This window comes from Chiloscyllium punctatum, chromosome 18 (assembly GCF_047496795.1).
Source record: "Chiloscyllium punctatum isolate Juve2018m chromosome 18, sChiPun1.3, whole genome shotgun sequence".
Classification (NCBI taxonomy): Eukaryota; Metazoa; Chordata; class Chondrichthyes; order Orectolobiformes; family Hemiscylliidae; genus Chiloscyllium; species Chiloscyllium punctatum.
The window spans coordinates 28,117,101-28,140,275 of NC_092756.1; the positions used below are offsets into that span (position 1 = coordinate 28,117,101).

The 23,175-nt window shown below is 46.1% G+C and overlaps 13 non-coding genes across 13 annotated transcripts; all 13 read left to right on the plus strand.

Annotated features, from left to right (window-relative positions):
• The first annotated feature begins 1,120 nt into the window (after window positions 1-1,120).
• On the plus strand, window positions 1,121-1,202 carry trnal-aag (transfer RNA leucine (anticodon AAG)). The gene has a single exon. It is a non-coding gene; the product is annotated as a tRNA-Leu (tRNA).
• Window positions 1,203-2,324: 1,122 nt separating this feature from the next.
• Window positions 2,325-2,397, plus strand: trnai-uau (transfer RNA isoleucine (anticodon UAU)). The gene has a single exon. It is a non-coding gene; the product is annotated as a tRNA-Ile (tRNA).
• Window positions 2,398-4,066: 1,669 nt separating this feature from the next.
• On the plus strand, window positions 4,067-4,148 carry trnal-aag (transfer RNA leucine (anticodon AAG)). The gene has a single exon. It is a non-coding gene; the product is annotated as a tRNA-Leu (tRNA).
• A 1,122-nt stretch (window positions 4,149-5,270) lies between these two features.
• Window positions 5,271-5,343, plus strand: trnav-uac (transfer RNA valine (anticodon UAC)). The gene has a single exon. It is a non-coding gene; the product is annotated as a tRNA-Val (tRNA).
• A 1,659-nt stretch (window positions 5,344-7,002) lies between these two features.
• trnal-aag (transfer RNA leucine (anticodon AAG)) lies at window positions 7,003-7,084 on the plus strand. The gene has a single exon. It is a non-coding gene; the product is annotated as a tRNA-Leu (tRNA).
• A 1,122-nt stretch (window positions 7,085-8,206) lies between these two features.
• On the plus strand, window positions 8,207-8,279 carry trnav-uac (transfer RNA valine (anticodon UAC)). The gene has a single exon. It is a non-coding gene; the product is annotated as a tRNA-Val (tRNA).
• A 2,873-nt stretch (window positions 8,280-11,152) lies between these two features.
• On the plus strand, window positions 11,153-11,225 carry trnav-uac (transfer RNA valine (anticodon UAC)). The gene has a single exon. It is a non-coding gene; the product is annotated as a tRNA-Val (tRNA).
• A 2,485-nt stretch (window positions 11,226-13,710) lies between these two features.
• Window positions 13,711-13,783, plus strand: trnav-uac (transfer RNA valine (anticodon UAC)). The gene has a single exon. It is a non-coding gene; the product is annotated as a tRNA-Val (tRNA).
• A 1,674-nt stretch (window positions 13,784-15,457) lies between these two features.
• On the plus strand, window positions 15,458-15,539 carry trnal-aag (transfer RNA leucine (anticodon AAG)). Its single transcript has one exon. It is a non-coding gene; the product is annotated as a tRNA-Leu (tRNA).
• A 1,122-nt stretch (window positions 15,540-16,661) lies between these two features.
• trnav-uac (transfer RNA valine (anticodon UAC)) lies at window positions 16,662-16,734 on the plus strand. Its single transcript has one exon. It is a non-coding gene; the product is annotated as a tRNA-Val (tRNA).
• Window positions 16,735-18,393: 1,659 nt separating this feature from the next.
• trnal-aag (transfer RNA leucine (anticodon AAG)) lies at window positions 18,394-18,475 on the plus strand. Its single transcript has one exon. It is a non-coding gene; the product is annotated as a tRNA-Leu (tRNA).
• A 1,122-nt stretch (window positions 18,476-19,597) lies between these two features.
• Window positions 19,598-19,670, plus strand: trnav-uac (transfer RNA valine (anticodon UAC)). Its single transcript has one exon. It is a non-coding gene; the product is annotated as a tRNA-Val (tRNA).
• Window positions 19,671-22,543: 2,873 nt separating this feature from the next.
• On the plus strand, window positions 22,544-22,616 carry trnav-uac (transfer RNA valine (anticodon UAC)). The gene has a single exon. It is a non-coding gene; the product is annotated as a tRNA-Val (tRNA).
• Window positions 22,617-23,175: the final 559 nt, after the last annotated feature.

Sequence of the window (23,175 nt, forward strand, 5' to 3'; positions counted from 1 at the left end):
CTAGTATTAAGGTGCGCCCCGAGATCTAAGCCACGTTGGAACTGAAACGGAGGAATCGACAGAGAGGCGACAGAATGACATCGCATCCATTTGGTTTTCTTTACATCACTGACGAGCAGGAAAATGGAAACGGGGAGGGCGAGTGGGGAAGTGAGGCAGTTGCAGCTCTGGAGAACGTCCTTCTTTGTGATTCACTCAGCAACCAGAGACGTGACGGTGACTCAGGCGTGAGAGCTCTTCACATCGTGAACAAAAAGCAATCAAGGGCAGTTAGCACCTCTTCCGGAGTGGGGGTGGGGTGAGGTAATTACCTTCTGACTTCTGTTACTATGTTCAGAAACTGCCTTTTGGATTGAGGTGAACAGAAACTGCATTTCTAAAAAGCACCATGGAACTTGTTAAACTTTATTGAGTCGCGCTTTTTCATCGATTCACACACAGGTTTCCAACTCTTTTGGTATCGATGAGGCTCATGTCCAGGTGTGATAATCTCTGCAGCAAATTGCACGGTTAAGGTAAAAGGCAAGGAAAGTGACATCTCGAACCGGCCCCGAGGTCAGACCTTCCTCACAATGTAATCTGTCGTTCTCGGATTGTAATGCTACCTCCGGTTTTAGGGTGGAACATTCTTTGGGAACCTTATTCTGCAAAACAGACACAGTGACTGAAACTATGCTGCACGGTATGATTTGGGACACGGCCTGCTCAGCTTTGTGCATTTTCCCTGTAGTCCGGTGTGTTTCATGTTCCGTGTAAACGTGAAAGTTGTCCTGTTTCGAGCAATGGGTGAAATCATTTAGCAAAGCAAGAATCGAAATTGCAGTAATGTCAAGTAGCTCATGGTAATTTGACCCAATCATAACCGATCATATATTCCCACGCACTCACAGATACATTTGTAGCTGAATCCAGTCTGAGAAGATAGACTCAGTTTACCAGTGATTTTTGTCTGGATTGATGGGCTATCGTTAACTGCTGAGAAATTGATATTGTAGACGGGCACATCCCAGCAGCTGTGCGAGTCGGAGAGGGATCATTCAACCCTTTTCACGTCAGTTTGAATCTGTTGTTATGCAGGAACACAATTGGAAGTGCAAGAAAATGGACTCGCGGGCGTGCTGGTAGTGTGGCCGAGCGGTCTAAGGCGCTGGATTAAGGCTCCAGACTCGATAGAGGCGTGGGTTCGAATCCCACCGCTGCCATTTCTGCTGAACAGCTCCAACGGAACAGCTGGTTTAAATGCTGCTTCAATCCCTGCCTCATTTCTGTTTAAAAGAGAAGAAAAATGAGTTTGCTTCCCGGGGAATTGACTGCGGTGTGGAAAAGTGCCGAATTTTCCAAAGTGTCTGTGCTGTCGTGATCGTGTTCGCTTCCCGCACGGAAAATCGCCAGCAGCTCTACTGTTGCTTTCTGTTCCAGGCAAGTTGAGCTTTTACTGGAACCGAATGGAGACTGTTATTTCATCGTTGTTGCGAAACAGAGTCCTACGGTGACTCGACTCGTCGTTATTTGGTTTTCTGGCCAATGAGAAAATCGTTCCAATGTATTTCGATGTCATATGTTATTGAATTTCTCCCACTTCAGTCATTTCCGTCCTGGAGACATCGGAAGGGAAAGGTAATCTAATCGAGACTGTGATTGGTGAAATTCACTTTTTATGGCCCATTCTTATTATGTTCTTTCTTTGTCTCTTTGCAGCATTGTCTGGGAAGTGGTGGTGCACTCAGGCTCCAGTATGTTTGAAAGAGTAGTTTGGAATTGCCCTGTTGTTAGTTGTGTGATTACTGTATGGCTCATGCCCCCGGACTGTCTCACATTTAGCATTCATGCTCGCTGTGTCTGAAAATGCATTTGGTTTTCCAGTTTTGTTTGTGTTCCGTGTTAAATGCTTTCTGTTTTGCGATTCGCTCAATACATTACGAATTAACAGGGTTTCTGAGGTAACTTCCAGCTGAGAATCTGGGAAACTTTCACGGAGTATGGTCAGTCGGAGCAAAAGTAAGGAAGTCGTACGTTTCTGCAGTGTTTCACAATGCTACCTTTCCCGTGAGCAGTCGAACAGACTAAATGATTTTGCCACAGACTGCGACGGTAAGCTCCGCAAAAACGTAATTCTTTAAAGCAGGTGTAAGCAACACAACGTTATTGGGGTACACCGCGTGGAAACAGACACTTCGGTGTATCTCGTCCATGCTCACCACATCGCCAAAATTAAACAAGTCCCATTAAACAACGAGCTAACGGAAACAGAAAGGTGAAAGGTAGAATGGCTTCAACTTTCAGTGCGGGATGCCACTGAGCTGCAGCGGGGGCGACCGAGGCTTGTTTCTGTAGTGTAGTGGTCATCACGTTCGCCTTATACGCGAAAGGTCCCCAGTTCGAAACTGGGCAGAAACTGCTCTGCTCTTCAACCGCAGCCTTTGACATCGACAAGAACGGAGCTTTCTTGCTTGCTTTCCCATCTGCAAACCTGCTTTCGAGTTTGCTTGAACAAATCTTCTCTCGTAGTGCAATGCAATGCAATGCAATTCCATTTAATTACTGTGCAAAGCATTGTAAAGTTTTTCTCCAACCTGTTTCCTATCATATGCCATTCTGTTTGAGAGTGTCGTTACCCCCTTCTGATCCTTCCACGAAAAGCATTACCGCATTCGCATTCCTTGCGCAGGCGGCCCGGTTCAAAGACAGGGAAGAAGCTGATGTGCTGGTGTCACAGTGCACCACGGATTCCTCAACTAGTCTGTCTGTCAAATGTATCCCAAAGTCGTCTCTGAAAGACCTCATTTGGAAGGTGTCTGTCGTTATTCAACGTGCGAGAATTGGCACCAGAGGTCCTGAATCATGTTTTGGAGCAGTTCGCACGTTAGTGGCTCATTCAATCAGCAACAGCAATGAAAAAAATTACACTCTCAGAGGAACCTCTGGACCTGTGCTTTCATAGCGTCGCTAGTATTAAGGTGCGCCCCGAGATCTAAGCCACGTTGGAACTGAAACGGAGGAATCGACAGAGAGGCGACAGAATGACATCGCATCCATTTGGTTTTCTTTACATCACTGACGAGCAGGAAAATGGAAACGGGGAGGGCGAGTGGGGAAGTGAGGCAGTTGCAGCTCTGGAGAACGTCCTTCTTTGTGATTCACTCAGCAACCAGAGACGTGACGGTGACTCAGGCGTGAGAGCTCTTCACATCGTGAACAAAAAGCAATCAAGGGCAGTTAGCACCTCTTCCGGAGTGGGGGTGGGGTGAGGTAATTACCTTCTGACTTCTGTTACTATGTTCAGAAACTGCCTTTTGGATTGAGGTGAACAGAAACTGCATTTCTAAAAAGCACCATGGAACTTGTTAAACTTTATTGAGTCGCGCTTTTTCATCGATTCACACACAGGTTTCCAACTCTTTTGGTATCGATGAGGCTCATGTCCAGGTGTGATAATCTCTGCAGCAAATTGCACGGTTAAGGTAAAAGGCAAGGAAAGTGACATCTCGAACCGGCCCCGAGGTCAGACCTTCCTCACAATGTAATCTGTCGTTCTCGGATTGTAATGCTACCTCCGGTTTTAGGATGGAACATTCTTTGGGAACCTTATTCTGCAAAACAGACACAACGACTGAAACTATGCTGCACGGTATGATTTGGGACACGGCCTGCTCAGCTTTGTGCATTTTCCCTGTAGTCCGGTGTGTTTCATGTTCCGTATAAACGTGAAAGTTGTCCTGTTTCGAGCAATGTGTGAAATCATTTAGCAAAGCAAGAATCGAAATTGCAGTAATGTCAAGTAGCTCATGGTAATTTGACCCAATCATAACCGATCATATATTCCCACGCACTCACAGATACATTTGTAGCTGAATCCAGTCTGAGAAGATAGACTCAGTTTACCAGTGATTTTTGTCTGGATTGATGGGCTATCGTTAACTGCTGAGAAATTGATATTGTAGACGGGCACATCCCAGCAGCTGTGCGAGTCGGAGAGGGATCATTCAACCCTTTTCACGTCAGTTTGAATCTGTTGTTATGCAGGAACACAATTGGAAGTGCAAGAAAATGGACTCGCGGGCGTGCTGGTAGTGTGGCCGAGCGGTCTAAGGCGCTGGATTAAGGCTCCAGACTCGATAGAGGCGTGGGTTCGAATCCCACCGCTGCCATTTCTGCTGAACAGCTCCAACGGAACAGCTGGTTTAAATGCTGCTTCAATCCCTGCCTCATTTCTGTTTAAAAGAGAAGAAAAATGAGTTTGCTTCCCGGGGAATTGACTGCGGTGTGGAAAAGTGCCGAATTTTCCAAAGTGTCTGTGCTGTCGTGATCGTGTTCGCTTCCCGCACGGAAAATCGCCAGCAGCTCTACTGTTGCTTTCTGTTCCAGGCAAGTTGAGCTTTTACTGGAACCGAATGGAGACTGTTATTTCATCGTTGTTGCGAAACAGAGTCCTACGGTGACTCGACTCGTCGTTATTTGGTTTTCTGGCCAATGAGAAAATCGTTCCAATGTATTTCGATGTCATATGTTATTGAATTTCTCCCACTTCAGTCATTTCCGTCCTGGAGACATCGGAAGGGAAAGGTAATCTAATCGAGACTGTGATTGGTGAAATTCACTTTTTATGGCCCATTCTTATTATGTTCTTTCTTTGTCTCTTTGCAGCATTGTCTGGGAAGTGGTGGTGCACTCAGGCTCCAGTATGTTTGAAAGAGTAGTTTGGAATTGCCCTGTTGTTAGTTGTGTGATTACTGTATGGCTCATGCCCCCGGACTGTCTCACATTTAGCATTCATGCTCGCTGTGTCTGAAAATGCATTTGGTTTTCCAGTTTTGTTTGTGTTCCGTGTTAAATGCTTTCTGTTTTGCGATTCGCTCAATACATTACGAATTGACAGGGTTTCTGAGGTAACTTCCAGCTGAGAATCTGGGAAACTTTCACGGAGTATGGTCAGTCGGAGCAAAAGTAAGGAAGTCGTACGTTTCTGCAGTGTTTCACAATGCTACCTTTCCCGTGAGCAGTCGAACAGACTAAATGATTTTGCCACAGACTGCGACGGTAAGCTCCGCAAAAACGTAATTCTTTAAAGCAGGTGTAAGCAACACAACGTTATTGGGGTACACCGCGTGGAAACAGACACTTCGGTGTATCTCGTCCATGCTCACCACATCGCCAAAATTAAACAAGTCCCATTAAACAACGAGCTAACGGAAACAGAAAGGTGAAAGGGAGAATGGCTTCAACTTTCAGTGCTGGATGCCACTGAGCTGCAGCGGGGGCGACCGAGGCTTGTTTCTGTAGTGTAGTGGTCATCACGTTCGCCTTACACGCGAAAGGTCCCCAGTTCGAAACTGGGCAGAAACTGCTCTGCTCTTCAACCGCAGCCTTTGACATCGACAAGAACGGAGCTTTCTTGCTTGCTTTCCCATCTGCAAACCTGCTTTCGAGTTTGCTTGAACAAATCTTCTCTCGTAGTGCAATGCAATTCCATTTAATTACTGTGCAAAGCATTGTAAAGTTTTTCTCCAACCTGTTTCCTATCATATGCCATTCTGTTTGAGAGTGTCGTTACCCCCTTCTGATCCTTCCACGAAAAGCATTACCGCATTCGCATTCCTTGCGCAGGCGGCCCGGTTCAAAGACAGGGAAGAAGCTGATGTGCTGGTGTCACAGTGCACCACGGATTCCTCAACTAGTCTGTCTGTCAAATGTATCCCAAAGTCGTCTCTGAAAGACCTCATTTGGAAGGTGTCTGTCGTTATTCAACGTGCGAGAATTGGCACCAGAGGTCCTGAATCATGTTTTGGAGCAGTTCGCACGTTAGTGGCTCATTCAATCAGCAACAGCAATGAAAAAAATTACACTCTCAGAGGAACCTCTGGACCTGTGCTTTCATAGCGTCGCTAGTATTAAGGTGCGCCCCGAGATCTAAGCCACGTTGGAACTGAAACGGAGGAATCGACAGAGAGGCGACAGAATGACATCGCATCCATTTGGTTTTCTTTACATCACTGACGAGCAGGAAAATGGAAACGGGGAGGGCGAGTGGGGAAGTGAGGCAGTTGCAGCTCTGGAGAACTTCCTTCTTTGTGATTCACTCAGCAACCAGAGACGTGACGGTGACTCAGGCGTGAGAGCTCTTCACATCGTGAACAAAAAGCAATCAAGGGCAGTTAGCACCTCTTCCGGAGTGGGGGTGGGGTGAGGTAATTACCTTCTGACTTCTGTTACTATGTTCAGAAACTGCCTTTTGGATTGAGGTGAACAGAAACTGCATTTCTAAAAAGCACCATGGAACTTGTTAAACTTTATTGAGTCGCGCTTTTTCATCGATTCACACACAGGTTTCCAACTCTTTTGGTATCGATGAGGCTCATGTCCAGGTGGGATAATCTCTGCAGCAAATTGCACGGTTAAGGTAAAAGGCAAGGAAAGTGACATCTCGAACCGGCCCCGAGGTCAGACCTTCCTCACAATGTAATCTGTCGTTCTCGGATTGTAATGCTACCTCCGGTTTTAGGGTGGAACATTCTTTGGGAACCTTATTCTGCAAAACAGACACAGTGACTGAAACTATGCTGCACGGTATGATTTGGGACACGGCCTGCTCAGCTTTGTGCATTTTCCCTGTAGTCCGGTGTGTTTCATGTTCCGTGTAAACGTGAAAGTTGTCCTGTTTCGAACAATGGGTGAAATCATTTAGCAAAGCAAGAATCGAAATTGCAGTAATGTCAAGTAGCTCATGGTAATTTGACCCAATCATAACCGATCATATATTCCCACGCACTCACAGATACATTTGTAGCTGAATCCAGTCTGAGAAGATAGACTCAGTTTACCAGTGATTTTTGTCTGGATTGATGGGCTATCGTTAACTGCTGAGAAATTGATATTGTAGACGGGCACATCCCAGCAGCTGTGCGAGTCGGAGAGGGATCATTCAACCCTTTTCACGTCAGTTTGAATCTGTTGTTATGCAGGAACACAATTGGAAGTGCAAGAAAATGAACTCGCGGGCGTGCTGGTAGTGTGGCCGAGCGGTCTAAGGCGCTGGATTAAGGCTCCAGACTCGATAGAGGCGTGGGTTCGAATCCCACCGCTGCCATTTCTGCTGAACAGCTCCAACGGAACAGCTGGTTTAAATGCTGCTTCAATCCCTGCCTCATTTCTCTTTAAAAGAGAAGAAAAATGAGTTTGCTTCCCGGGGAATTGACTGCGGTGTGGAAAAGTGCCGAATTTTCCAAAGTGTCTGTGCTGTCGTGATCGTGTTCGCTTCCCGCACGGAAAATCGCCAGCAGCTCTACTGTTGCTTTCTGTTCCAGGCAAGTTGAGCTTTTACTGGAACCGATTGGAGACTGTTATTTCATCGTTGTTGCGAAACAGAGTCCTACGGTGACTCGACTCGTCGTTATTTGGTTTTCTGGCCAATGAGAAAATCGTTCCAATGTATTTCGATGTCATATGTTATTGAATTTCTCCCACTTCAGTCATTTCCGTCCTGGAGACATCGGAAGGGAAAGGTAATCTAATCGAGACTGTGATTGGTGAAATTCACTTTTTATGGCCCATTCTTATTATGTTCTTTCTTTGTCTCTTTGCAGCATTGTCTGGGAAGTGGTGGTGCACTCAGGCTCCAGTATGTTTGAAAGAGTAGTTTGGAATTGCCCTGTTGTTAGTTGTGTGATTACTGTATGGCTCATGCCCCCGGACTGTCTCACATTTAGCATTCATGCTCGCTGTGTCTGAAAATGCATTTGGTTTTCCAGTTTTGTTTGTGTTCCGTGTTAAATGCTTTCTGTTTTGCGATTCGCTCAATACATTACGAATTAACAGGGTTTCTGAGGTAACTTCCAGCTGAGAATCTGGGAAACTTTCACGGAGTATGGTCAGTCGGAGCAAAAGTAAGGAAGTCGTACGTTTCTGCAGTGTTTCACAATGCTACCTTTCCCGTGAGCAGTCGAACAGACTAAATGATTTTGCCACAGACTGCGACGGTAAGCTCCGCAAAAACGTAATTCTTTAAAGCAGGTGTAAGCAACACAACGTTATTGGGGTACACCGCGTGGAAACAGACACTTCGGTGTATCTCGTCCATGCTCACCACATCGCCAAAATTAAACAAGTCCCATTAAACAACGAGCTAACGGAAACAGAAAGGTGAAAGGGAGAATGGCTTCAACTTTCAGTGCTGGATGCCACTGAGCTGCAGCGGGGGCGACCGAGGCTTGTTTCTGTAGTGTAGTGGTCATCACGTTCGCCTTACACGCGAAAGGTCCCCAGTTCGAAACTGGGCAGAAACTGCTTTGCTCTTCAACCGCAGCCTTTGACATCGACAAGAACGGAGCTTTCTTGCTTGCTTTCCCATCTGCAAACCTGCTTTCGAGTTTGCTTGAACAAATCTTCTCTCGTAGTGCAATGCAATGCAATGCAATTCCATTTAATTACTGTGCAAAGCATTGTAAAGTTTTTCTCCAACCTGTTTCCTATCATATGCCATTCTGTTTGAGAGTGTCGTTACCCCCTTCTGATCCTTCCACGAAAAGCATTACCGCATTCGCATTCCTTGCGCAGGCGGCCCGGTTCAAAGACAGGGAAGAAGCTGATGTGCTGGTGTCACAGTGCACCACGGATTCCTCAACTAGTCTGTCTGTCAAATGTATCCCAAAGTCGTCTCTGAAAGACCTCATTTGGAAGGTGTCTGTCGTTATTCAACGTGCGAGAATTGGCACCAGAGGTCCTGAATCATGTTTTGGAGCAGTTCGCACGTTAGTGGCTCATTCAATCAGCAACAGCAATGAAAAAAATTACACTCTCAGAGGAACCTCTGGACCTGTGCTTTCATAGCGTCGCTAGTATTAAGGTGCGCCCCGAGATCTAAGCCACGTTGGAACTGAAACGGAGGAATCGACAGAGAGGCGACAGAATGACATCGCATCCATTTGGTTTTCTTTACATCACTGACGAGCAGGAAAATGGAAACGGGGAGGGCGAGTGGGGAAGTGAGGCAGTTGCAGCTCTGGAGAACGTCCTTCTTTGTGATTCACTCAGCAACCAGAGACGTGACGGTGACTCAGGCGTGAGAGCTCTTCACATCGTGAACAAAAAGCAATCAAGGGCAGTTAGCACCTCTTCCGGAGTGGGGGTGGGGTGAGGTAATTACCTTCTGACTTCTGTTACTATGTTCAGAAACTGCCTTTTGGATTGAGGTGAACAGAAACTGCATTTCTAAAAAGCACCATGGAACTTGTTAAACTTTATTGAGTCGCGCTTTTTCATCGATTCACACACAGGTTTCCAACTCTTTTGGTATCGATGAGGCTCATGTCCAGGTGTGATAATCTCTGCAGCAAATTGCACGGTTAAGGTAAAAGGCAAGGAAAGTGACATCTCGAACCGGCCCCGAGGTCAGACCTTCCTCACAATGTAATCTGTCGTTCTCGGATTGTAATGCTACCTCCGGTTTTAGGGTGGAACATTCTTTGGGAACCTTATTCTGCAAAACAGACACAGTGACTGAAACTATGCTGCACGGTATGATTTGGAACACGGCCTGCTCAGCTTTGTGCATTTTCCCTGTAGTCCGGTGTGTTTCATGTTCCGTGTAAACGTGAAAGTTGTCCTGTTTCGAGCAATGGGTGAAATCATTTAGCAAAGCAAGAATCGAAATTGCAGTAATGTCAAGTAGCTCATGGTAATTTGACCCAATCATAACCTATCATATATTCTCACGCACTCACAGATACATTTGTAGCTGAATCCAGTCTGAGAAGATAGACTCAGTTTACCAGTGATTTTTGTCTGGATTGATGGGCTATCGTTAACTGCTGAGAAATTGATATTGTAGACGGGCACATCCCAGCAGCTGTGCGAGTCGGAGAGGGATCATTCAACCCTTTTCACGTCAGTTTGAATCCGTTGTTATGCAGGAACACAATTGGAAGTGCAAGAAAATGGACTCGCGGGCGTGCTGGTAGTGTGGCCGAGCGGTCTAATGCGCTGCATTAAGGCTCCAGACTCGATAGAGGCGTGGGTTCGAATCCCACCGCTGCCATTTCTGCTGAACAGCTCCAACGGAACAGCTGGTTTAAATGCTGCTTCAATCCCTGCCTCATTTCTGTTTAAAACAGAAGAAAAATGAGTTTGCTTCCCGGGGAATTGACTGCGGTGTGGAAAAGTGCCGAATTTTCCAAAGTGTCTGTGCTGTCGTGATCGTGTTCGCTTCCCGCACGGAAAATCGCCAGCAGCTCTACTGTTGCTTTCTGTTCCAGGCAAGTTGAGCTTTTACTGGAACCGAATGGAGACTGTTATTTCATCGTTGTTGCGAAACAGAGTCCTACGGTGACTCGACTCGTCGTTATTTGGTTTTCTGGCCAATGAGAAAATCGTTCCAATGTATTTCGATGTCATATGTTATTGAATTTCTCCCACTTCAGTCATTTCCGTCCTGGAGACATCAGAACGGAAAGGTAATCTAATCGAGACTGTGATTGGTGAAATTCACTTTTTATGGCCCATTCTTATTATGTTCTTTCTTTGTCTCTTTGCAGCATTGTCTGGGAAGTGGTGGTGCACTCAGGCTCCAGTATGTTTGAAAGAGTAGTTTGGAATTGCCCTGTTGTTAGTTGTGTGATTACTGTATGGCTCATGCCCCCGGACTGTCTCACATTTAGCATTCATGCTCGCTGTGTCTGAAAATGCATTTGGTTTTCCAGTTTTGTTTGTGTTCCGTGTTAAATGCTTTCTGTTTTGCGATTCGCTCAATACATTACGAATTAACAGGGTTTCTGAGGTAACTTCCAGCTGAGAATCTGGGAAACTTTCACGGAGTATGGTCAGTCGGAGCAAAAGTAAGGAAGTCGTACGTTTCTGCAGTGTTTCACAATGCTACCTTTCCCGTGAGCAGTCGAACAGACTAAATGATTTTGCCACAGACTGCGACGGTAAGCTCCGCAAAAACGTAATTCTTTAAAGCAGGTGTAAGCAACACAACGTTATTGGGGTACACCGCGTGGAAACAGACACTTCGGTGTATCTCGTCCATGCTCACCACATCGCCAAAATTAAACAAGTCCCATTAAACAACGAGCTAACGGAAACAGAAAGGTGAAAGGGAGAATGGCTTCAACTTTCAGTGCTGGATGCCACTGAGCTGCAGCGGGGGCGACCGAGGCTTGTTTCTGTAGTGTAGTGGTCATCACGTTCGCCTTACACGCGAAAGGTCCCCAGTTCGAAACTGGGCAGAAACTGCTTTGCTCTTCAACCGCAGCCTTTGACATCGACAAGAACGGAGCTTTCTTGCTTGCTTTCCCATCTGCAAACCTGCTTTCGAGTTTGCTTGAACAAATCTTCTCTCGTAGTGCAATGCAATGCAATGCAATTCCATTTAATTACTGTGCAAAGCATTGTAAAGTTTTTCTCCAACCTGTTTCCTATCATATGCCATTCTGTTTGAGAGTGTCGTTACCCCCTTCTGATCCTTCCACGAAAAGCATTACCGCATTCGCATTCCTGGCGCAGGCGGCCCGGTTCAAAGACAGGGAAGAAGCTGATGTGCTGGTGTCACAGTGCACCACGGATTCCTCAACTAGTCTGTCTGTCAAATGTATCCCAAAGTCGTCTCTGAAAGACCTCATTTGGAAGGTGTCTGTCGTTATTCAACGTGCGAGAATTGGCACCAGAGGTCCTGAATCATGTTTTGGAGCAGTTCGCACGTTCGTGGCTCATTCAATCAGCAACAGCAATTTGGACTGCCTTTTGGATTGAGGTGAACAGAAACTGCATTTCTAAAAAGCACCATGGAACTTGTTAAACTTTATTGAGTCGCGCTTTTTCATCGATTCACACACAGGTTTCCAACTCTTTTGGTATCGATGAGGCTCATGTCCAGGTGGGATAATCTCTGCAGCAAATTGCACGGTTAAGGTAAAAGGCAAGGAAAGTGACATCTCGAACCGGCCCCGAGGTCAGACCTTCCTCACAATGTAATCTGTCGTTCTCGGATTGTAATGCTACCTCCGGTTTTAGGGTGGAACATTCTTTGGGAACCTTATTCTGCAAAACAGACACAGTGACTGAAACTATGCTGCACGGTATGATTTGGGACACGGCCTGCTCAGCTTTGTGCATTTTCCCTGTAGTCCGGTGTGTTTCATGTTCCGTGTAAACGTGAAAGTTGTCCTGTTTCGAGCAATGGGTGAAATCATTTAGCAAAGCAAGAATCGAAATTGCAGTAATGTCAAGTAGCTCATGGTAATTTGACCCAATCATAACCTATCATATATTCTCACGCACTCACAGATACATTTGTAGCTGAATCCAGTCTGAGAAGATAGACTCAGTTTACCAGTGATTTTTGTCTGGATTGATGGGCTATCGTTAACTGCTGAGAAATTGATATTGTAGACGGGCACATCCCAGCAGCTGTGCGAGTCGGAGAGGGATCATTCAACCCTTTTCACGTCAGTTTGAATCTGTTGTTATGCAGGAACACAATTGGAAGTGCAAGAAAATGGACTCGCGGGCGTGCTGGTAGTGTGGCCGAGCGGTCTAAGGCGCTGGATTAAGGCTCCAGACTCGATAGAGGCGTGTGTTCGAATCCCACCGCTGCCATTTCTGCTGAACAGCTCCAACGGAACAGCTGGTTTAAATGCTGCTTCAATCCCTGCCTCATTTCTCTTTAAAACAGAAGAAAAATGAGTTTGCTTCCCGGGGAATTGACTGCGGTGTGGAAAAGTGCCGAATTTTCCAAAGTGTCTGTGCTGTCGTGATCGTGTTCGCTTCCCGCACGGAAAATCGCCAGCAGCTCTACTGTTGCTTTCTGTTCCAGGCAAGTTGAGCTTTTACTGGAACCGAATGGAGACTGTTATTTCATCGTTGTTGCGAAACAGAGTCCTACGGTGACTCGACTCGTCGTTATTTGGTTTTCTGGCCAATGAGAAAATCGTTCCAATGTATTTCGATGTCATATGTTATTGAATTTCTCCCACTTCAGTCATTTCCGTCCTGGAGACATCAGAACGGAAAGGTAATCTAATCGAGACTGTGATTGGTGAAATTCACTTTTTATGGCCCATTCTTATTATGTTCTTTCTTTGTCTCTTTGCAGCATTGTCTGGGAAGTGGTGGTGCACTCAGGCTCCAGTATGTTTGAAAGAGTAGTTTGGAATTGCCCTGTTGTTAGTTGTGTGATTACTGTATGGCTCATGCCCCCGGACTGTCTCACATTTAGCATTCATGCTCGCTGTGTCTGAAAATGCATTTGGTTTTCCAGTTTTGTTTGTGTTCCGTGTTAAATGCTTTCTGTTTTGCGATTCGCTCAATACATTACGAATTAACAGGGTTTCTGAGGTAACTTCCAGCTGAGAATCTGGGAAACTTTCACGGAGTATGGTCAGTCGGAGCAAAAGTAAGGAAGTCGTACGTTTCTGCAGTGTTTCACAATGCTACCTTTCCCGTGAGCAGTCGAACAGACTAAATGATTTTGCCACAGACTGCGACGGTAAGCTCCGCAAAAACGTAATTCTTTAAAGCAGGTGTAAGCAACACAACGTTATTGGGGTACACCGCGTGGAAACAGACACTTCGGTGTATCTCGTCCATGCTCACCACATCGCCAAAATTAAACAAGTCCCATTAAACAACGAGCTAACGGAAACAGAAAGGTGAAAGGGAGAATGGCTTCAACTTTCAGTGCTGGATGCCACTGAGCTGCAGCGGGGGCGACCGAGGCTTGTTTCTGTAGTGTAGTGGTCATCACGTTCGCCTTACACGCGAAAGGTCCCCAGTTCGAAACTGGGCAGAAACTGCTTTGCTCTTCAACCGCAGCCTTTGACATCGACAAGAACGGAGCTTTCTTGCTTGCTTTCCCATCTGCAAACCTGCTTTCGAGTTTGCTTGAACAAATCTTCTCTCGTAGTGCAATGCAATGCAATGCAATGCAATTCCATTTAATTACTGTGCAAAGCATTGTAAAGTTTTTCTCCAACCTGTTTCCTATCATATGCCATTCTGTTTGAGAGTGTCGTTACCCCCTTCTGATCCTTCCACGAAAAGCATTACCGCATTCGCATTCCTTGCGCAGGCGGCCCGGTTCAAAGACAGGGAAGAAGCTGATGTGCTGGTGTCACAGTGCACCACGGATTCCTCAACTAGTCTGTCTGTCAAATGTATCCCAAAGTCGTCTCTGAAAGACCTCATTTGGAAGGTGTCTGTCGTTATTCAACGTGCGAGAATTGGCACCAGAGGTCCTGAATCATGTTTTGGAGCAGTTCGCACGTTAGTGGCTCATTCAATCAGCAACAGCAATGAAAAAAATTACACTCTCAGAGGAACCTCTGGACCTGTGCTTTCATAGCGTCGCTAGTATTAAGGTGCGCCCCGAGATCTAAGCCACGTTGGAACTGAAACGGAGGAATCGACAGAGAGGCGACAGAATGACATCGCATCCATTTGGTTTTCTTTACATCACTGACGAGCAGGAAAATGGAAACGGGGAGGGCGAGTGGGGAAGTGAGGCAGTTGCAGCTCTGGAGAACGTCCTTCTTTGTGATTCACTCAGCAACCAGAGACGTGACGGTGACTCAGGCGTGAGAGCTCTTCACATCGTGAACAAAAAGCAATCAAGGGCAGTTAGCACCTCTTCCGGAGTGGGGGTGGGGTGAGGTAATTACCTTCTGACTTCTGTTACTATGTTCAGAAACTGCCTTTTGGATTGAGGTGAACAGAAACTGCATTTCTAAAAAGCACCATGGAACTTGTTAAACTTTATTGAGTCGCGCTTTTTCATCGATTCACACACAGGTTTCCAACTCTTTTGGTATCGATGAGGCTCATGTCCAGGTGTGATAATCTCTGCAGCAAATTGCACGGTTAAGGTAAAAGGCAAGGAAAGTGACATCTCGAACCGGCCCCGAGGTCAGACCTTCCTCACAATGTAATCTGTCGTTCTCGGATTGTAATGCTACCTCCGGTTTTAGGGTGGAACATTCTTTGGGAACCTTATTCTGCAAAACAGACACAGTGACTGAAACTATGCTGCACGGTATGATTTGGGACACGGCCTGCTCAGCTTTGTGCATTTTCCCTGTAGTCCGGTGTGTTTCATGTTCCGTGTAAACGTGAAAGTTGTCCTGTTTCGAGCAATGGGTGAAATCATTTAGCAAAGCAAGAATCGAAATTGCAGTAATGTCAAGTAGCTCATGGTAATTTGACCCAATCATAACCGATCATATATTCTCACGCACTCACAGATACATTTGTAGCTGAATCCAGTCTGAGAAGATAGACTCAGTTTAGCAGTGATTTTTGTCTGGATTGATGGGCTATCGTTAACTGCTGAGAAATTGATATTGTAGACGGGCACATCCCAGCAGCTGTGCGAGTCGGAGAGGGATCATTCAACCCTTTTCACGTCAGTTTGAATCTGTTGTTATGCAGGAACACAATTGGAAGTGCAAGAAAATGGACTCGCGGGCGTGCTGGTAGTGTGGCCGAGCGGTCTAAGGCGCTGGATTAAGGCTCCAGACTCGATAGAGGCGTGGGTTCGAATCCCACCGCTGCCATTTCTGCTGAACAGCTCCAACGGAACAGCTGGTTTAAATGCTGCTTCAATCCCTGCCTCATTTCTGTTTAAAACAGAAGGAAAATGAGTTTGCTTCCCGGGGAATTGACTGCGGTGTGGAAAAGTGCCGAATTTTCCAAAGTGTCTGTGCTGTCGTGATCGTGTTCGCTTCCCGCACGGAAAATCGCCAGCAGCTCTACTGTTGCTTTCTGTTCCAGGCAAGTTGAGCTTTTACTGGAACCGAATGGAGACTGTTATTTCATCGTTGTTGCGAAACAGAGTCCTACGGTGACTCGACTCGTCGTTATTTGGTTTTCTGGCCAATGAGAAAATCGTTCCAATGTATTTCGATGTCATATGTTATTGAATTTCTCCCACTTCAGTCATTTCCGTCCTGGAGACATCGGAAGGGAAAGGTAATCTAATCGAGACTGTGATTGGTGAAATTCACTTTTTATGGCCCATTCTTATTATGTTCTTTCTTTGTCTCTTTGCAGCATTGTCTGGGAAGTGGTGGTGCACTCAGGCTCCAGTATGTTTGAAAGAGTAGTTTGGAATTGCCCTGTTGTTAGTTGTGTGATTACTGTATGGCTCATGCCCCCGGACTGTCTCACATTTAGCATTCATGCTCGCTGTGTCTGAAAATGCATTTGGTTTTCCAGTTTTGTTTGTGTTCCGTGTTAAATGCTTTCTGTTTTGCGATTCGCTCAATACATTACGAATTAACAGGGTTTCTGAGGTAACTTCCAGCTGAGAATCTGGGAAACTTTCACGGAGTATGGTCAGTCGGAGCAAAAGTAAGGAAGTCGTACGTTTCTGCAGTGTTTCACAATGCTACCTTTCCCGTGAGCAGTCGAACAGACTAAATGATTTTGCCACAGACTGCGACGGTAAGCTCCGCAAAAACGTAATTCTTTAAAGCAGGTGTAAGCAACACAACGTTATTGGGGTACACCGCGTGGAAACAGACACTTCGGTGTATCTCGTCCATGCTCACCACATCGCCAAAATTAAACAAGTCCCATTAAACAACGAGCTAACGGAAACAGAAAGGTGAAAGGTAGAATGGCTTCAACTTTCAGTGCTGGATGCCACTGAGCTGCAGCGGGGGCGACCGAGGCTTGTTTCTGTAGTGTAGTGGTCATCACGTTCGCCTTACACGCGAAAGGTCCCCAGTTCGAAACTGGGCAGAAACTGCTCTGCTCTTCAACCGCAGCCTTTGACATCGACAAGAACGGAGCTTTCTTGCTTGCTTTCCCATCTGCAAACCTGCTTTCGAGTTTGCTTGAACAAATCTTCTCTCGTAGTGCAATGCAATTCCATTTAATTACTGTGCAAAGCATTGTAAAGTTTTTCTCCAACCTGTTTCCTATCATATGCCATTCTGTTTGAGAGTGTCGTTACCCCCTTCTGATCCTTCCACGAAAAGCATTACCGCATTCGCATTCCTTGCGCAGGCGGCCCGGTTCAAAGACAGGGAAGAAGCTGATGTGCTGGTGTCACAGTGCACCACGGATTCCTCAACTAGTCTGTCTGTCAAATGTATCCCAAAGTCGTCTCTGAAAGACCTCATTTGGAAGGTGTCTGTCGTTATTCAACGTGCGAGAATTGGCACCAGAGGTCCTGAATCATGTTTTGGAGCAGTTCGCACGTTAGTGGCTCATTCAATCAGCAACAGCAATGAAAAAAATTACACTCTCAGAGGAACCTCTGGACCTGTGCTTTCATAGCGTCGCTAGTATTAAGGTGCGCCCCGAGATCTAAGCCACGTTGGAACTGAAACGGAGGAATCGACAGAGAGGCGACAGAATGACATCGCATCCATTTGGTTTTCTTTACATCACTGACGAGCAGGAAAATGGAAACGGGGAGGGCGAGTGGGGAAGTGAGGCAGTTGCAGCTCTGGAGAACGTCCTTCTTTGTGATTCACTCAGCAACCAGAGACGTGACGGTGACTCAGGCGTGAGAGCTCTTCACATCGTGAACAAAAAGCAATCAAGGGCAGTTAGCACCTCTTCCGGAGTGGGGGTGGGGTGAGGTAATTACCTTCTGACTTCTGTTACTATGTTCAGAAACTGCCTTTTGGATTGAGGTGAACAGAAACTGCATTTCTAAAAAGCACCATGGAACTTGTTAAACTTTATTGAGTCGCGCTTTTTCATCGATTCACACACAGGTTTCCAACTCTTTTGGTATCGATGAGGCTCATGTCCAGGTGTGATAATCTCTGCAGCAAATTGCACGGTTAAGGTAAAAGGCAAGGAAAGTGACATCTCGAACCGGCCCCGAGGTCAGACCTTCCTCACAATGTAATCTGTCGTTCTCGGATTGTAATGCTACCTCCGGTTTTAGGGTGGAACATTCTTTGGGAACCTTATTCTGCAAAACAGACACAGTGACTGAAACTATGCTGCACGGTATGATTTGGGACACGGCCTGCTCAGCTTTGTGCATTTTCCCTGTAGTCCGGTGTGTTTCATGTTCCGTGTAAACGTGAAAGTTGTCCTGTTTCGAGCAATGGGTGAAATCATTTAGCAAAGCAAGAATCGAAATTGCAGTAATGTCAAGTAGCTCATGGTAATTTGACCCAATCATAACCGATCATATATTCCCACGCACTCACAGATACATTTGTAGCTGAATCCAGTCTGAGAAGATAGACTCAGTTTACCAGTGATTTTTGTCTGGATTGATGGGCTATCGTTAACTGCTGAGAAATTGATATTGTAGACGGGCACATCCCAGCAGCTGTGCGAGTCGGAGAGGGATCATTCAACCCTTTTCACGTCAGTTTGAATCTGTTGTTATGCAGGAACACAATTGGAAGTGCAAGAAAATGGACTCGCGGGCGTGCTGGTAGTGTGGCCGAGCGGTCTAAGGCGCTGGATTAAGGCTCCAGACTCGATAGAGGCGTGGGTTCGAATCCCACCGCTGCCATTTCTGCTGAACAGCTCCAACGGAACAGCTGGTTTAAATGCTGCTTCAATCCCTGCCTCATTTCTGTTTAAAACAGAAGGAAAATGAGTTTGCTTCCCGGGGAATTGACTGCGGTGTGGAAAAGTGCCGAATTTTCCAAAGTGTCTGTGCTGTCGTGATCGTGTTCGCTTCCCGCACGGAAAATCGCCAGCAGCTCTACTGTTGCCTTCTGTTCCAGGCAAGTTGAGCTTTTACTGGAACCGAATGGAGACTGTTATTTCATCGTTGTTGCGAAACAGAGTCCTACGGTGACTCGACTCGTCGTTATTTGGTTTTCTGGCCAATGAGAAAATCGTTCCAATGTATTTCGATGTCATATGTTATTGAATTTCTCCCACTTCAGTCATTTCCGTCCTGGAGACATCGGAAGGGAAAGGTAATCTAATCGAGACTGTGATTGGTGAAATTCACTTTTTATGGCCCATTCTTATTATGTTCTTTCTTTGTCTCTTTGCAGCATTGTCTGGGAAGTGGTGGTGCACTCAGGCTCCAGTATGTTTGAAAGAGTAGTTTGGAATTGCCCTGTTGTTAGTTGTGTGATTACTGTATGGCTCATGCCCCCGGACTGTCTCACATTTAGCATTCATGCTCGCTGTGTCTGAAAATGCATTTGGTTTTCCAGTTTTGTTTGTGTTCCGTGTTAAATGCTTTCTGTTTTGCGATTCGCTCAATACATTACGAATTAACAGGGTTTCTGAGGTAACTTCCAGCTGAGAATCTGGGAAACTTTCACGGAGTATGGTCAGTCGGAGCAAAAGTAAGGAAGTCGTACGTTTCTGCAGTGTTTCACAATGCTACCTTTCCCGTGAGCAGTCGAACAGACTAAATGATTTTGCCACAGACTGCGACGGTAAGCTCCGCAAAAACGTAATTCTTTAAAGCAGGTGTAAGCAACACAACGTTATTGGGGTACACCGCGTGGAAACAGACACTTCGGTGTATCTCGTCCATGCTCACCACATCGCCAAAATTAAACAAGTCCCATTAAACAACGAGCTAACGGAAACAGAAAGGTGAAAGGTAGAATGGCTTCAACTTTCAGTGCTGGATGCCACTGAGCTGCAGCGGGGGCGACCGAGGCTTGTTTCTGTAGTGTAGTGGTCATCACGTTCGCCTTACACGCGAAAGGTCCCCAGTTCGAAACTGGGCAGAAACTGCTCTGCTCTTCAACCGCAGCCTTTGACATCGACAAGAACGGAGCTTTCTTGCTTGCTTTCCCATCTGCAAACCTGCTTTCGAGTTTGCTTGAACAAATCTTCTCTCGTAGTGCAATGCAATGCAATGCAATTCCATTTAATTACTGTGCAAAGCATTGTAAAGTTTTTCTCCAACCTGTTTCCTATCATATGCCATTCTGTTTGAGAGTGTCGTTACCCCCTTCTGATCCTTCCACGAAAAGCATTACCGCATTCGCATTCCTTGCGCAGGCGGCCCGGTTCAAAGACAGGGAAGAAGCTGATGTGCTGGTGTCACAGTGCACCACGGATTCCTCAACTAGTCTGTCTGTCAAATGTATCCCAAAGTCGTCTCTGAAAGACCTCATTTGGAAGGTGTCTGTCGTTATTCAACGTGCGAGAATTGGCACCAGAGGTCCTGAATCATGTTTTGGAGCAGTTCGCACGTTAGTGGCTCATTCAATCAGCAACAGCAATGAAAAAAATTACACTCTCAGAGGAACCTCTGGACCTGTGCTTTCATAGCGTCGCTAGTATTAAGGTGCGCCCCGAGATCTAAGCCACGTTGGAACTGAAACGGAGGAATCGACAGAGAGGCGACAGAATGACATCGCATCCATTTGGTTTTCTTTACATCACTGACGAGCAGGAAAATGGAAACGGGGAGGGCGAGTGGGGAAGTGAGGCAGTTGCAGCTCTGGAGAACGTCCTTCTTTGTGATTCACTCAGCAACCAGAGACGTGACGGTGACTCAGGCGTGAGAGCTCTTCACATCGTGAACAAAAAGCAATCAAGGGCAGTTAGCACCTCTTCCGGAGTGGGGGTGGGGTGAGGTAATTACCTTCTGACTTCTGTTACTATGTTCAGAAACTGCCTTTTGGATTGAGGTGAACAGAAACTGCATTTCTAAAAAGCACCATGGAACTTGTTAAACTTTATTGAGTCGCGCTTTTTCATCGATTCACACACAGGTTTCCAACTCTTTTGGTATCGATGAGGCTCATGTCCAGGTGTGATAATCTCTGCAGCAAATTGCACGGTTAAGGTAAAAGGCAAGGAAAGTGACATCTCGAACCGGCCCCGAGGTCAGACCTTCCTCACAATGTAATCTGTCGTTCTCGGATTGTAATGCTACCTCCGGTTTTAGGGTGGAACATTCTTTGGGAACCTTATTCTGCAAAACAGACACAGTGACTGAAACTATGCTGCACGGTATGATTTGGGACACGGCCTGCTCAGCTTTGTGCATTTTCCCTGTAGTCCGGTGTGTTTCATGTTCCGTGTAAACGTGAAAGTTGTCCTGTTTCGAGCAATGGGTGAAATCATTTAGCAAAGCAAGAATCGAAATTGCAGTAATGTCAAGTAGCTCATGGTAATTTGACCCAATCATAACCGATCATATATTCCCACGCACTCACAGATACATTTGTAGCTGAATCCAGTCTGAGAAGATAGACTCAGTTTACCAGTGATTTTTGTCTGGATTGATGGGCTATCGTTAACTGCTGAGAAATTGATATTGTAGACGGGCACATCCCAGCAGCTGTGCGAGTCGGAGAGGGATCATTCAACCCTTTTCACGTCAGTTTGAATCTGTTGTTATGCAGGAACACAATTGGAAGTGCAAGAAAATGGACTCGCGGGCGTGCTGGTAGTGTGGCCGAGCGGTCTAAGGAGCTGGATTAAGGCTCCAGACTCGATAGAGGCGTGGGTTCGAATTCCACCGCGGCCATTTCTGCTGAACAGCTCCAACGGAACAGCTGGTTTAAATGCTGCTTCAATCCCTGCCTCATTTCTGTTTAAAACAGAAGAAAAATGAGTTTGCTTCCCGGGGAATTGACTGCGGTGTGGAAAAGTGCCGAATTTTCCAAAGTGTCTGTGCTGTCGTGATCGTGTTCGCTTCCCGCACGGAAAATCGCCAGCAGCTCTACTGTTGCTTTCTGTTCCAGGCAAGTTGAGCTTTTACTGGAACCGAATGGAGACTGTTATTTCATCGTTGTTGCGAAACAGAGTCCTACGGTGACTCGACTCGTCGTTATTTGGTTTTCTGGCCAATGAGAAAATCGTTCCAATGTATTTCGATGTCATATGTTATTGAATTTCTCCCACTTCAGTCATTTCCGTCCTGGAGACATCGGAAGGGAAAGGTAATCTAATCGAGACTGTGATTGGTGAAATTCACTTTTTATGGCCCATTCTTATTATGTTCTTTCTTTGTCTCTTTGCAGCATTGTCTGGGAAGTGGTGGTGCACTCAGGCTCCAGTATGTTTGAAAGAGTAGTTTGGAATTGCCCTGTTGTTAGTTGTGTGATTACTGTATGGCTCATGCCCCCGGACTGTCTCACATTTAGCATTCATGCTCGCTGTGTCTGAAAATGCATTTGGTTTTCCAGTTTTGTTTGTGTTCCGTGTTAAATGCTTTCTGTTTTGCGATTCGCTCAATACATTACGAATTAACAGGGTTTCTGAGGTAACTTCCAGCTGAGAATCTGGGAAACTTTCACGGAGTATGGTCAGTCGGAGCAAAAGTAAGGAAGTCGTACGTTTCTGCAGTGTTTCACAATGCTACCTTTCCCGTGAGCAGTCGAACAGACTAAATGATTTTGCCACAGACTGCGACGGTAAGCTCCGCAAAAACGTAATTCTTTAAAGCAGGTGTAAGCAACACAACGTTATTGGGGTACACCGCGTGGAAACAGACACTTCGGTGTATCTCGTCCATGCTCACCACATCGCCAAAATTAAACAAGTCCCATTAAACAACGAGCTAACGGAAACAGAAAGGTGAAAGGTAGAATGGCTTCAACTTTCAGTGCTGGATGCCACTGAGCTGCAGCGGGGGCGACCGAGGCTTGTTTCTGTAGTGTAGTGGTCATCACGTTCGCCTTACACGCGAAAGGTCCCCAGTTCGAAACTGGGCAGAAACTGCTTTGCTCTTCAACCGCAGCCTTTGACATCGACAAGAACGGTGCTTTCTTGCTTGCTTTCCCATCTGCAAACCTGCTTTCGAGTTTGCTTGAACAAATCTTCTCTCGTAGTGCAATGCAATTCCATTTAATTACTGTGCAAAGCATTGTAAAGTTTTTCTCCAACCTGTTTCCTATCATATGCCATTCTGTTTGAGAGTGTCGTTACCCCCTTCTGATCCTTCCACGAAAAGCATTACCGCATTCGCATTCCTTGCGCAGGCGGCCCGGTTCAAAGACAGGGAAGAAGCTGATGTGCTGGTGTCACAGTGCACCACGGATTCCTCAACTAGTCTGTCTGTCAAATGTATCCCAAAGTCGTCTCTGAAAGACCTCATTTGGAAGGTGTCTGTCGTTATTCAACGTGCGAGAATTGGCACCAGAGGTCCTGAATCATGTTTTGGAGCAGTTCGCACGTTAGTGGCTCATTCAATCAGCAACAGCAATGAAAAAAATTACACTCTCAGAGGAACCTCTGGACCTGTGCTTTCATAGCGTCGCTAGTATTAAGGTGCGCCCC